The sequence below is a fragment of the Chiloscyllium plagiosum genome, chromosome 15 (assembly GCF_004010195.1).
Source record: "Chiloscyllium plagiosum isolate BGI_BamShark_2017 chromosome 15, ASM401019v2, whole genome shotgun sequence".
NCBI lineage: Eukaryota > Metazoa > Chordata > Chondrichthyes > Orectolobiformes > Hemiscylliidae > Chiloscyllium > Chiloscyllium plagiosum.
Window position 1 is genome coordinate 68,848,219 of NC_057724.1, and position 13,557 is coordinate 68,861,775.

At 41.4% G+C, this 13,557-nt stretch overlaps 1 protein-coding gene across 4 annotated transcripts in view; it reads right to left on the bottom strand.

Annotated features, from left to right (window-relative positions):
* radx (RPA1 related single stranded DNA binding protein) overlaps positions 1–13,557 on the bottom strand; it is a 104,729-nt gene that overhangs the window by 665 nt on the left and 90,507 nt on the right. The gene's annotated exons all lie outside the window — the stretch shown is intronic.

A 13,557-nucleotide genomic window follows, 5' to 3' on the forward strand; every position in this document is an offset into this window, starting at 1 on the left:
CAAAGGACATTTATCGTTGCTCAGAGTGCTGCCAGGTGAGAATAACCATGCGGCTATGAATTTCACTGCCTCCCCGCCCCCTCCACACACACACACTCCTCTAGACACACACTCCTGTATATACATACACTCCTATACACACACTCCTGTATACACACACACACACTCCTGGATACACACACTCCTGGACACACACACAACTTCCCAGACGCTGCCTTCGCTTTATTTTCTCTTGGCTCCAGACGCAAAAACACAAAACTGCAGAAACAAACCACTTTTCCCCCTCACATTATAAATAGAATTTGGTTTGAGAGACAGACAAGGAGAGAGAAAACAAAATAAATCTGTCTTCTCAGTTGAAATTCTTTGAACTTGACCGGCCCCTCGGATTTCTATCCCAGACGTTCAGAAATCTTCTCTCAAATGGGAACTGAAATTTGACCGCTGTTTTAAAAATCAAGGGTCCAGTGTGAACAGACTTCCTTTAAAACAAAAACAAAGGCATTTTAGCAGTGACTGAGGTGAACTTCCATTGTCGAAGCCTCACTCTTGTGGCTCAGTGTAGTACATTTCAAAGTTCTCAACCAACGCGGTTGTTCTAATTGCTGGATGCGTTTGATGTGGAACAATATTCAACAAAGTTAAAAATCACACAACACTAGATGATAGTCCGACAGGTTTAATTGGAAGCACTAGCTTTCGGAACACAGTTGTGCACTCCACAACCACCTGATGAAGGAGCAGCACTCGACATAGAATCTTCAACGAACACCTCATAATAACAATCGAACGCAGGAAGAGGCCATTCAATCCATCACTTTAGCACTGATCCTTTGAAAGATGTATGTTCTAGGACATACTCTTTCTATCGCCATCTGTAATCTTTTCGAGTGCAGGTATCCCCCATTTAAAGTGTGTTCTATTACCGTGTTTTCATTCAAGAAATAATGCAAGTTTTCAAATAGCACTGTCTCCATTTTAATTTCATGTGGTTATTGCGGGTGTAATTCTGGCATGCACCAAAGATCATATGCTCAGTCTGGCTTCTATCGTTGCTTTGGTCACCAGATCTCCACATCCCTGCCACTTCCCTCTCACAAATCCCTCTTTCGTTCCCTCTCTCAATCACCTCACTTCCTCCAACAATTTGTTTCACTCACACTCCCTCCCTACTTCCTGGTCACTACCCCCCTAAAACTCTCTGTCAATAAAGGCACTGGAGAGAGGAGGTAAGAGGTCAGTGACAATGCTCGGGCACTGAGCGGATGACAGCAGTCAGGAGTGAGTGAGGTGGCCAGAGGAGCAGCGTTTTGGAGTGAGTTAGGGGGTTAGTTGTGGGAAAGAGTGAGCAGGAGGATTGGGTGAGGTGGCAGGTGGGAGACAGCAGGAAGTTATTAAGTAGGACACAGTGAACTGAGTGTGACTTGAGTAGAAAGGGTGGTAAGTTAGTAAGAACACTAAGTTACTAAGAATAGTAAGTTAGTAAGTAGAAAGATAAATTTTGGGCCACTTAGATTTAAGGCAGCAATTTCTTTTATTGTAAAAATTAGAGACCACCAATATTATCGTGCTATTCAAAATTATAGGATGATTACGGCACAGAAAGAGACCATTCAGCTCATTATCCCTCTCATAGTTCTATTCCCAAGTGTCAATTTCCTGCCTTTTCTTCACTTCCCTGCTCACCATTCCTATCCAAATAACCATTCAATGCCTTTTTGAATGCCTCAACTGAACCTGCCTCCACCATATTCTCAGGAGAAACGGCTCATGCCCAAAACGTCGATTTTCCTGTTCCTTGGATGCTGCCTGACCTGCTGCGCTTTTCCAGCAACACATTTTCAGCTCCACCAGATTCTCAGGCACAGCATTCCAGACTCTTCACCACTCACTGAGTGCAAACTTTTGTTTTACATTCCCCTACTTTATTAGCACATCACTTCAAAATCTTCCTTTTCAGAAAGTGATTTTCTTTTAGCATGGTCCTACTCAGCGCAATGTGATTAGAAACTCATTAGGAGCACTAATCAAAAAAAAGCAGAAATTATCCAATTCCCTTTACAGAAGACTATTGTTGAATTTGGGTCCACCACCTTTTCAGACACTCCAGATCATAACAATTTGATGTGTAAAATATGTTTCTGCAAAAAGAACATTGCTTCCAGGATTACATGAACTCACTTGGTGAATAACCACTTTGCCACAGGAAACAGATTCCCCTTTTTACTGTATCAAAATCATTGATAAAATAAAGCAATTCCTTCAAATCTCCTCAATTTATCCTGGTTTGAGGAATACTTAATGACAAAGATCTTACACGAAGATATGATGAAGAGAGATTAGACAGACTGGAATTATTTTCGTTAGAGCAGAGGAGGATGGGAGGGGGTTTACAAATTTAAAATAAGGAGGAGGAAGTTTGGAGGATATGTGAGGCAAATCTGTTTCACCCAGAGGTGCTGGGAATCTGGAACACACTGCCTGGCAAGGAGGTAGAAACTCAAATAACATTTAAGAAGTACTTGGATATGTGCTTGCGATTCCAAGCCATACAAGGCTATAGACCAAATGGTGAAGAATAGGATTAGAATAGTGAGGTGACTGTTTTTAACTGGAATGGACACAATGGATTGAAGGGCCTTTTTCTTAGTTCATAAACACATACAATGTAGGAGCAGAATTAGGCCATTCAGCCCATCTAGTCTGCTCTGCCATTCGAGCATGGCTGATATGATCCTCATCCCCATCTTCCTGCCTTCTCCCCACAACCCTTCAACCCATGACCAATTAAATATCTGTCTAACCCCTCTTTGAATTTACTCACTGTCCCAGCATCGACCACACTTTGAGGGAGAGAACTCCACAGATTCACAACCCTTTGGGAGAACAAGTTTCTCCTCAAATCTGTTTTAAATTTATCCGGAGACTATGACCTCTCGTCCTAGAATTCCCCACAAGAGGGAGCATCAGCTGCACATCTATTTTATCCACACCTTTTATCATCTTGAATAACTCAATTTGATCTCCCCTCTTCCTCTAAATTCCAGAGACAATAAGCTTAAACTGTTCAATTTCTCTTCACATGGCAGACCCCTCATCTCTGGGATCAATCTAGTGAATCTCCTCTGAACTGCCTCCAATGCCACTACATCTTTCCTCAAATAAGGGGACCAAAACTGTGCACAATGTCCCAGGTGTGATCTCACCAATTTCTGTGCTGTAGACCTCTATGATGTATGCACCACTGCTAGCTCATGGCAATGATACTGTAGTTGATGACAACACAGATTCCAAAGGCAAGTTAAAGTACCTGCATTTAATCATGAACAGTAGCGTGCAATCAACCGTTAAAGTAGTGGGCCGCCTCTAAATTTCAACATATTAGAGTCCATTGATTAATTTATTGATGATTATTCATTACAGACTCATTTCTTATATCAACCAGCTGCTGGTTCCCCTCCAAGCCACCCACCATCTAGACTTGGAAATATATCTCCTTTCCTTGAATGTTGCTGGGTTAAAATCTGGGAATTCCCTCCCTAACGGTATTGTTGGTCTACCTTCAGCATATGGACTGCGGTATTTCAAGAATACATCTCAACAACTCCTTCTCAAGAGTAGATAGGGGCGGGTAATAAATGCTGGCCCATTCGGGTGATGCCCATATCCCAAGAGGGAATAAAAAACATTTGGACAGCAGTATCCCAGGTTATCTGAATTCCAGATCAATTAAAAGGAAATATTTACATTCCATTTAGCTTATATACAGTTCATGCAGGGCAAAGGACATTTTAAAATGCTTCACTGGCATCAAACTAGTATTTCAGATGTGTAGACAATGAATTATGAATAAAATGGCGATACTTTAAAATTAACTCTGGTTAGAGAGCAATGACACAAAATTGTGTCTGATGAAAATCATGTCATTGAGTGCAAGGAGACAAAAACAAAATCAGGTCTCAGTTGCAATATTAGAAAGCCTTGGACTCCATTATTTTAGCAGACTTATCAGCTTGTCCTGATATCTTCAAAGATTTGTGTATATCAACCCATATGTCTCTCTGTTGCTCCACACCTTTTAGAGTGATGCCATAACTTTAAATTGCCACCACTCACTCCTCGTCTAAAAATAAACATAGGAGTGGGAGGAGGCCATTCAGCCCATCGAGTCTGCTCTGCCATTCAACAAGTTCGTGGCTGATCTGATAATCCTTGAATGTGCAACACCTTATTCTGAGTTTATGCTCTCTGGTCCGAGACTTATCTTCAAAGGGTCATTATTGCAAAAATGATGTTTTAAAAAACAATTTGAAGATAGTATTGATCCAACACTTTTTCCATGCACTCTACCAACATAAGATCAGTCCAAATGTTATTTATTCCCTCTTGGGACATGGGCATCACCTGAATGGGCCAGCATTTATTCCCAACCCCAGTTACTCTTGAGAAGGAGTTGTTGAGATGCATTCTTGAAATACCGCAGTCCATGTGCTGAAGGTAGACCAACAATACTGTTAGGGAGGGAATTCCCAGATTTTAACCCAGCAACAGTCAAGGAAAGGAGATATATTTCCAAGTCTAGATATATTTCCAAGGCTTGGAGGGGAACCAGCAGCTGGTTGATATGAGAAATGAGTCAGCAATGAATAATCATCGATAAATTAATCAATAGACTCTAATATGTTGAAATTTACAGGCAGGCCACTAATTTAACAGTTGATTGCACGCTACAGTTAAATGCACGATCAGTTGGTTGCCTTTTATGTTGCCTATACATCTATGCTCGAAATCTCCATGAGTCACTTACATTTCCTTCCTTGATTATTCTCAGTAAGTTTTGCACTCAGCTTTCTCTACTATATTTTGAACTCAAAGTTTTACCACTGCTTTTTTTTTGTTGCCTTTTTTGGATTAATGACAGCCTTGTGAAAAACTCTTAATACTTAGTACAAAGCTTCTGCAAAATGCAATCTGCAAAAATATGGAACTTCTTTAATATTGCATTGAAGTGTTAAACTAGTCCATCCATTTAAACAAGAGAAAGTGAGGACTGCAGATGCTGGACGTCAGAGACAAAAAGTGTGGTGCTGGTAAATCACAGCAGGTCAGGCAGCATCCGAGGAGCAGGAGAGTCAATGTTTCGGGCATAAGCCCTTCATCAGGAATGTCCAAAATATCGACTCTCCTGCTCCTTGGATGCTGTTCGACCTGTTGCGCTTTTCCAGCGCCACATTGTTTTGACCCCAATCCATTTACACATCTACCTATATCCTGTTACAATTTTTCTCAGTATTTACAACATTTCTGCTTCTGACTGAGTGGGGTACGTTCTTCTTTGAGATGATTTTAATACTTTGTTTCACAGAAGGGGTTTAGAAGAATGCAGTGCATTTTTAGTCTGACAGGTTTATTTTTCAAGGCTGTGTTTTTACACAAAGTAACACATTGGCATTATGACCAACTCACTATCGCAGCAGCTAAAGTCGCCCATCATGTGACTTCCTCTTTTGAACAAAAGAGGAAGTCACATGATGGGCGACTTTAGCTGCTGCGATAGTGAGTTGGTCATAATGCCAATGTATTACTTTGTGTAAAAACACAGCCTTGAAAAATAAACCTGTCAGACTAAAAAGGTTTTGTCACTTCTGCAGCAAGTGGTTCCTCTCTGGTGGCAGTTTGCTTCAATTTGAGGCCTTAATGACTAAAATTGCAGCACAAACTGGTTGCAGTTCCAGATAGAAAGTCAACTGCTGATTTTAAGTTTCTCTTTATATGTGGGTTTTCTAGTAGGGATCACCTGAGGCCAGATTTTCCAGGCCAGACATAAGAGCACAAGTGATATGACCAGAAGTAGACCTTATCACCCAATGATCTTGCTCTGCCATTTAATGGGGTCATGGCTCATCCTGGACTTCAACTTTCATTTCTTCTCCACTCCCTATTTCCTCTAATTCCCCAAGGGACCAAACTCTGTCTATTCTAGCCTTAAATTGATTCATTGGTGAAGCATCCATGCTCCTTTGGAATAGAGAATTTCAAAGATTCATGTGCCTTCAAGTGAAGTGATTTCTCCTCCTCTTGGCCTATTATCCTTTGACTGTGCCCCCTGATTTTACATTGCAAAACAAAACCTCTCAGTGTCCATCAATCAAGCCAAGCAATGGAGGAGTGGTAATATCACCGAACTAGTAATCCGGAGTGCTCAACTAATGTTCTAGGGAAATAGCTCAACCACCAACATGGAAGATGTTGAAATTTGAATTAAATTTATTTTAAAAACTTGGAATTAAAAGCTAGCCTTGTGGCAACGTGGCAATTGTCATAAATATGGACAAGTCTGTCATTTGTACATGGCTGAAATGTGGCTCCAAATACATAGCAGTTGATTCTTCTCTGCCCTCTGAAATGCCAAGTGAATCACTCAGTTCAAGGTTTGGATGATAAAGGGAAGCCCATATTCTATGACTAGGTTTCTTTATAAAGCACTTCCATGAACTTGAATGCTTCAATGTGATCACCTCCCATTTTTCTACATTCTAAAAACTTAATGCCCAATTTACTTTTTAACTTGATAGGGTCATCTTCATATAAAAGATCTCTGTCATCATATTTTTGTTTCAGGGAGTTGCACACAGAATGGAGCCCCTCCACATCTCCCCCATACCTCCTTCCCAAACATCCCTCATGACCTGTTTGATATCTCCATGCCTACTCCTGCCGCATAGAGTTCTTATGCTCCCCTCATGAGCTCCATTTGGCACCTCACCCAGGATCCATGGAGCCATGTCTTGGATGTGAATAATTAAAAAGTTAAAGTGGTAACAATCTGGCAGGGCAACTCAAACTGAAATTAACCTGTGAACCATTAAAAGAAATTACATTCCCACAAACCTTAATTTTTAATTAAATGTATAAAGGTTAAATGTCAGATTGGAAACTAATGTAGATTGATATGTTAAAGAGGAACTCTGGAAAGTTAAGCCAGAAGGAGTGACATGATTGAAGTGAAGCAAATTTGCTGATGGGTAACTTCTTGATGTGAGCCATAGCTATGAACCTTAGATGGAATGTGTTAGCAGTGAATACGTTTTGAGGATCTTAATTGATTGCATGTAAATGTGACAGATCTTTCACTGAGCACTCTGGAACTGCACGTGGTGCCACATGTGAATTACACCACTACATGTAATTTCATTAAAAATATCACTGTCACAATTGCTCATTGAAATGAAACTCATTGCTTTGTGTGAAAATTAATTTATGTTAATTCTGAAACAAAAACAGAAATTGCTGGAAATGCTCAGCAAGTCTGGCAGTATCTGTGGAGAGAAATCAGAGTTAACGTTTCAGATCGGGAGACCTTTCTGGCAGATGCTGTTAGACCTGCTGAGCTTTTCCAGCAATTTCTGTTTTTGCTTTTGATTTACAGCATCAGCAGATATTTCAATTTTCATTTATATTAATTCTGATTCATGCTTAAATAAAAGTTACGAAGAATGAAATTTTGTCAGCAATGTTTTAAAAAGTTCCTGCTACTGGGCCCCTACTGGGGAAATCTTCCATTGTTTTAATTTGGGAGTCACTCGATAAGTTTCATTATTTTGATTCACAGTTTCCCAAAGGATTGGACCAATGATATTAAACACAGTACACAAATAAGCGTCTTTGCTATGTTGTTGACTTAAAACAATCCTTCTGATGCTCCCAACTCTGTAAGCACCTACAGTCCTTTAAGAACTCTGATGTCTTCCAATTTTGCTCTTTTGTAATCCTCATCTTCTTCATCTCTTCTTCAGTGAGGTATTAGACTAGATAAGATTCCCTACAGGGCGGAAACAGGCCCTTCGGCCCAACAAATCCACACCGACCCTCCGAAGAATAACCCACCCAGACCCATTTCCCTCTGACCAATGCACCTAGCACTATGGGTAATTTAGCATGGCCAATTCACTTGACCTGCACACCTTTGGACTGTGGGAGGAAACCCATGCAGACACGGGGAGAATGTGCAAACTCCACATAGAGAGTCACCTGAGTCTGGAATCGAACCTGGGACCCTGGTGCTGTGAGGCAGCAGTGCTAACCACTGAGCCACCGTGCCGCCCATTTATACGCTTTAAACTTTTGAAATTCCACTCTAATTTCCCCTCCTCTTTCTCCTTTTTTTTAAAAGACTATCAGTAAAAACCTACCTATTAGGCAAACTCCCTCCAATGAATCTTTCTTAATATCAGTTTCATTTTATTTTTTTCAAGTTGTATTTCTGTGAGTTATGCAAGGCAGATTGTTCCAAGTTAAAGGTGTGATATAAGTGCCAGTTGTACATTTCCTGATTGTGTTTCATGCAGAAGTACACTGCGCAGTGGCTGCAGGAAGTGTGAAGGCAAAAATAGTTTGCAAATTTTTTCCGCATGAGTCACTCACCTCCTTTATCCAAGTGTGATTGCCAATGAGCCTCGATCATAAACCATGATTAAAACTGGCTGGATTCATTTCCCATCGGACCCTATAAGATAAAATAGACTTGCTGTCTCAAGTCGATGTAGATGATGCCCAACACAAGGTTGAAAAAGAGTTGAGGAATTTCCATGATGTCCTGGCCAATATTCAGCCCTTGATCATTGAGGCTGGATCCGTCCTTGGGCTTTTGGGTAGAGTGGAAGTGAGAGGGCTGGCAAGTTGGCAAGCAAAGGTTTTTGGCAAGGGATAGACAAGTTCCTGCTACTGTGCCCCTACTGGGGAAATCTGCCAATTTTGCAACTGCCTGCTATAATGCCCACTTGAGAACCACTTAAGGCCACTTCCCACTGCGGAGAGCATTGGGAACTTCGGGAGGTCAGGATGGAAATTGAATCCCAATGCCTCCAGCTAGCTAGGGTGAGGGGATACCTCATGCCCCTTGGGGAAACCAGCATCACTACAAATACGGGACCTTAGCTATGCAACCACTCCATGCTTGATTGCTGGGTCCTCCTTTTTTTCCCACAACCTACCCTCCCACAACTATTCCTGCAGTTCTTCAAGGGTTCTTGATTATTGAGGCATTCCCTCCATGGACCTTCAAGAAAAGTGCCTCCCTCAATGCTGCAACATGCTTTCAGCTTGATTGCCAAGACTTATATTGTGTCCAATTCTGGTCTCCCTGATACAGGAAGGATGTTGTGAAACTTTTTTTTAGTTTCCCTACAGTGTGGAAACAGGCCCTTCAGCCCAACCAGTCCACACCGACCCTCCAAAAATTAACCCACCCAGACCCATTTCCCTCTGACTAATGCACCTAACACTACGGGCAATTTAGCATGGCCAATTCACCTGACCTGCACATCTTTGGACTGTGGGAAGAAACCGGAGTACCGCAGGAAACTTGAAAGGGTTGAGAAAAAATTTACAAGAATGTTGCCAGGGTTGGAGGGTTTGAGCTATAGGGAGAGGCTGAATTGGCTGGGACAGTTTTTCCTGGAGCATTGGAGGCTGAGGGGTGACCTTATAGAGGTTTGTAAAATCATGAGGGGCATGGATAGGGTAAATAGACAAGATCTTTTCCCAAGGGTAGGGGAGTCCAAAACTGGAGAGCATAGGTTAAGGTGAGAGAGAAAAGATTTAAAAGGGGCCTAAGTGGCAACGTTTTCATGCAGAGGGTGGTGCATGGATGGAATGAGCTGCCAGAGGAAGTGGTGGAGACTGGTACAATTACAACATTTAAAAGGCAGCTAGATGGGTGTACGAATAGGAAGGGTATATGGACCAAGTGCTGGCAAATGGGACTAGATTAATTTAGGATACCTGGTCGGCATGGAAGAGTTGGAACGAAGGGTCTGTTTCCATGCTGTGACATGTATGTGACTCTATGACAAAATGTGGTCCAACATCATACAAGCAGATAATTGTGGTTGTGGGCTTGACTGGCAACAACTGGCTGCTGTACTTCCTTCATTGTATGTAAATGCTTTGAAACATACTGAGGTTGGGGAAATCCTTTTCTTAGGGAGTCAGCAATGAATTCTCCCCCCCTCAGTCTGGATTTGAACCCAAGATCCATATGACCATAAGGTATAGGAGCAGAATAGGCCATTCAGCCCGTCAAGCCTGCTCTGCCATTCGATCATGGCTGATGTGTTTTTCAACCCCATTCTCCTGCCTTCTCCCTGTAGCCCATTATCCAGTAATGAAACCACTGTATTGTCCATTCAGTTTATTTTTCTGTCATGTGATTTATTTTGCCACATGGATTATCCCCAGTTTATCATTTAAAATGAGATCAGCTTTGGGTTACACCGCTCTAGGTAACAGAATAAACCATACAGGAACAGCTGGAAATTAAATGGTATCCAAATCCAAAAGCCTCTATTTAAAAAAAAACACACCAAAAGAAAAGTTATAAATAGATTGCAGCAATCGATTCTGGAGTGAAAACTTAGGACAAAAAAAAATTCTTCACCGCACTGACTAGGATACTGCTTTTTTTGGTTTAATTATGCATCATTTGTGGCTTTCTGATTAAGGACACACAGACAGCAAGCAAACTGCATGACTCTAAAAACTACAAGTCTTTAAAGAACACATGCTATATTTAGCTTAGGTGTCTTGGTTTTATATAACCTCTTCCTGGAACAAGAGGCCTAGCAAATAGTTTAGGCACTGCTTGGTAGTAACCAAAGTCTCACCCTCATATTGGAAAGAGGTAACTGATGGAGGATTAACCCATGGGTCAGCACACCTCAGGCCATGGGCGAGGTAAGAAGGTAGGACCTTCATGGTGACCTCAGCTAATTTAGGAATTGAACCCCTGTTGTTGGCATCACATACCAACTGCCCAGCTAACTGAGCTAACCAACTTCACAGGGTATAAGCTCTGCAACTAAAGATGAAGGCCTGAGGATTTCCGGATGTTCAGTATAAATATCTTGAGCGAACCATACTGTTGGTGTTTTGAGCCAGATCCAAGTAGTGAATTGTGTTCCCCTGCTTAATTCTGTGCAGATAACATAGAAACATAGAACGTAGGAGCAGGAGTGGATCATTAAGTCCTTAGAATATGCTCCACCACTCAATATCATCATGGCTGATCATTCAGCTCAGTACCTTGTTCTCACTTTCGCCTCATATCCTTTGATCCCTTTAGCTTCTAGAATTACATCTAACTCTTCCTTGAAAACAATGTTTTGACCTCAAACGCACTGACACCTGGTACTTAACACCCTCCAGGCTTTACAGTTCACCAACCAACCTTCTCCTTAAGCACAGCATTGACCTGGAAGTTAAAATTGGGAGAAAAACAAAATACTATTGATGCTGGAGCGGTTTTCCAACCACTTGTTCAATCATGGTTCCCACCATTTAATCTTTCCTTCCTTCCACACTATGAGTGAACTTTCCATTTGTTCCCTCCTGCTCCCTTTGCCTGTTCATCTGTCTGTTGCAATTGCATAAAATGTTTTATGTCTCTACCCTTTTCCAGACCTAATTCTAGCCTCCTTGTATTCCCAATTTTAATCACTCCATCACTGGAGCCCTGGAATCAGTTGCCCTGGACTTGTTAAGTTCTTTCCCCTGAAGTTCTTTTTCCTCAGATTTTTACACAACTGAAGCACACCAACGTCCGTGAACAACAACCAAAATTTGATAAGCACATACAGTACAAACTTTGGAGAAACTAGTAACACACACCTCACAGGGCTTGCAGGGTCATGTCAAAGCTCTCTCTGAACAAAGGAAACAGTCCTTTCTTTATATCAAATCTTTTCATCACAGTCAGTAATGCCCACAAGACAACCCACAGCCATTCCCCCACAGTCACATGCCATCCAAGACATAATGCAGTGATCTGACCATCTCCAGAAACAATATAATGTAAATCATCTCTTAATCTTTTTTTTTAACTACAGAGAGTAGTCAAATTCCAACTATAATATTCTTATTGATTTCTGAATAGGAGATGATGGCAATGTAAATAGTGGCAGATGACAACGTAAATTGGCTTCTGAATAACTAGGAAATGGCCAGGCAAATGGCTTTGAATAGCAAGGGATGAGAATGCAATTCCTTACAATCTATCTGCAAGTCAGAGGCATCCCACCCTAGCCTCGGGACATCCAATTTCCTTCAGGTCAGCAGAGCAAATTAACTCTTTAATATCTCAACCTGAGCTTTGGAATTTCCTCTCTCCATCCTTCCACCTCCTTCTCCTCCTTTTAATTCACTCAACCTACTCTTTCGACCCAGGTTTTGATCTTCTGATCAAATACTTTTCGGAGTCCTCTTTTGTTTTTAGATGCTTCATGTTTATATAGCGCCTTTGACAGAATAAGTTGTTGTTGTTCTCACAAGAGATCAACAGCCCAAAACACCAACTCTGCCTTCCTCTCCATAGATGCTCCCTGATCCACAAATGTTCAGCATTTTCCGTGTTCATCTTAGTTAATGTCATGCCAACCATAGCAGAAAGGATACCAGCCGACAGAAATGCTAATTTTTAATTTCCTTTCTCAGCTCTGAATGTTTGTGCAGGTTGAACTTAGGAGAAGCAAAGTGACACGTCATCAAAATGAGGAAAGCATTTTTTTCAGTTCAACAGATCCTCTCTGGGAATTAAAGGTTGAAAAAAACAGGATCAATGGAAAACAACTGAGGATACTGGAGATATGCAGCAGTAAAAGAATAAACATGTCTCAGCTTAGTTAATCTTCTCTGGACTGCCTCCAAGTACAGTATATCTTTCCTTAGATAAGGCGGAACCAAAACTGTTCATAATACTCCAGCTGCAGTCTGTTTAGCAGTGCCTTATATAGTTTTACTGAGATGTCCCTATTTACTAAAATACAACTGAAGCAGTTCCTTTTTGCTTCTTGGAACCATTTCATTCTTTCCACTGGATGCCTTCATATGTTCTATTACGGTCCCAATCACACCCAGGCAACCAGATAATAATGAACATTTAGGGTATAGGTTTGCTCACTGAGCTGTAGGTTTGATATCCAGACATTTCGTTACCTGGCTTGGTAACATCATCAGTGGCGACCTCCAAGTGAAGCGAAGCTGTTGTCTCCTGCTTTCTATTTATATCTTTCTCCTGGATGGGGTTCCTGGGGTTTGTAGTGATGTCATTTCCTGTTCGTTTTCTGATGGGTTGATAGATGGCATCTAGATCTATGCATTTGTTTATGGCGTTGCGGTTGGAGTGCCAGACTTTTAGCAATTCTCTGGCATGTCTTTGCTTAGCCTATCCCAGGATAGATGTGTTGTCCCAGTCGAAATGGTGGTTTGTTTCATCCATGTGTAGGGCTATGAGGGACAAACTCTCAAACAAAGACAAAACCGATAACACAGGGGCATGGCTAAAGAACTTATCAGACCGGACCCTATCAGACACAGAAAAAGCGGTACTAGTAAAAGGACTAAATTTCAATTACCGAGACGCTGACAAGAAGGATTTCCTAGCGGCATTAGAAACCACATTGAAGGACAACAAACTTATGGAAGAAACACAAGAAACGATCAGACAGACAGTTGCACCTACTCTGAGCCGAAAGAGGGAAGGAAACAAACTGAACACACAAG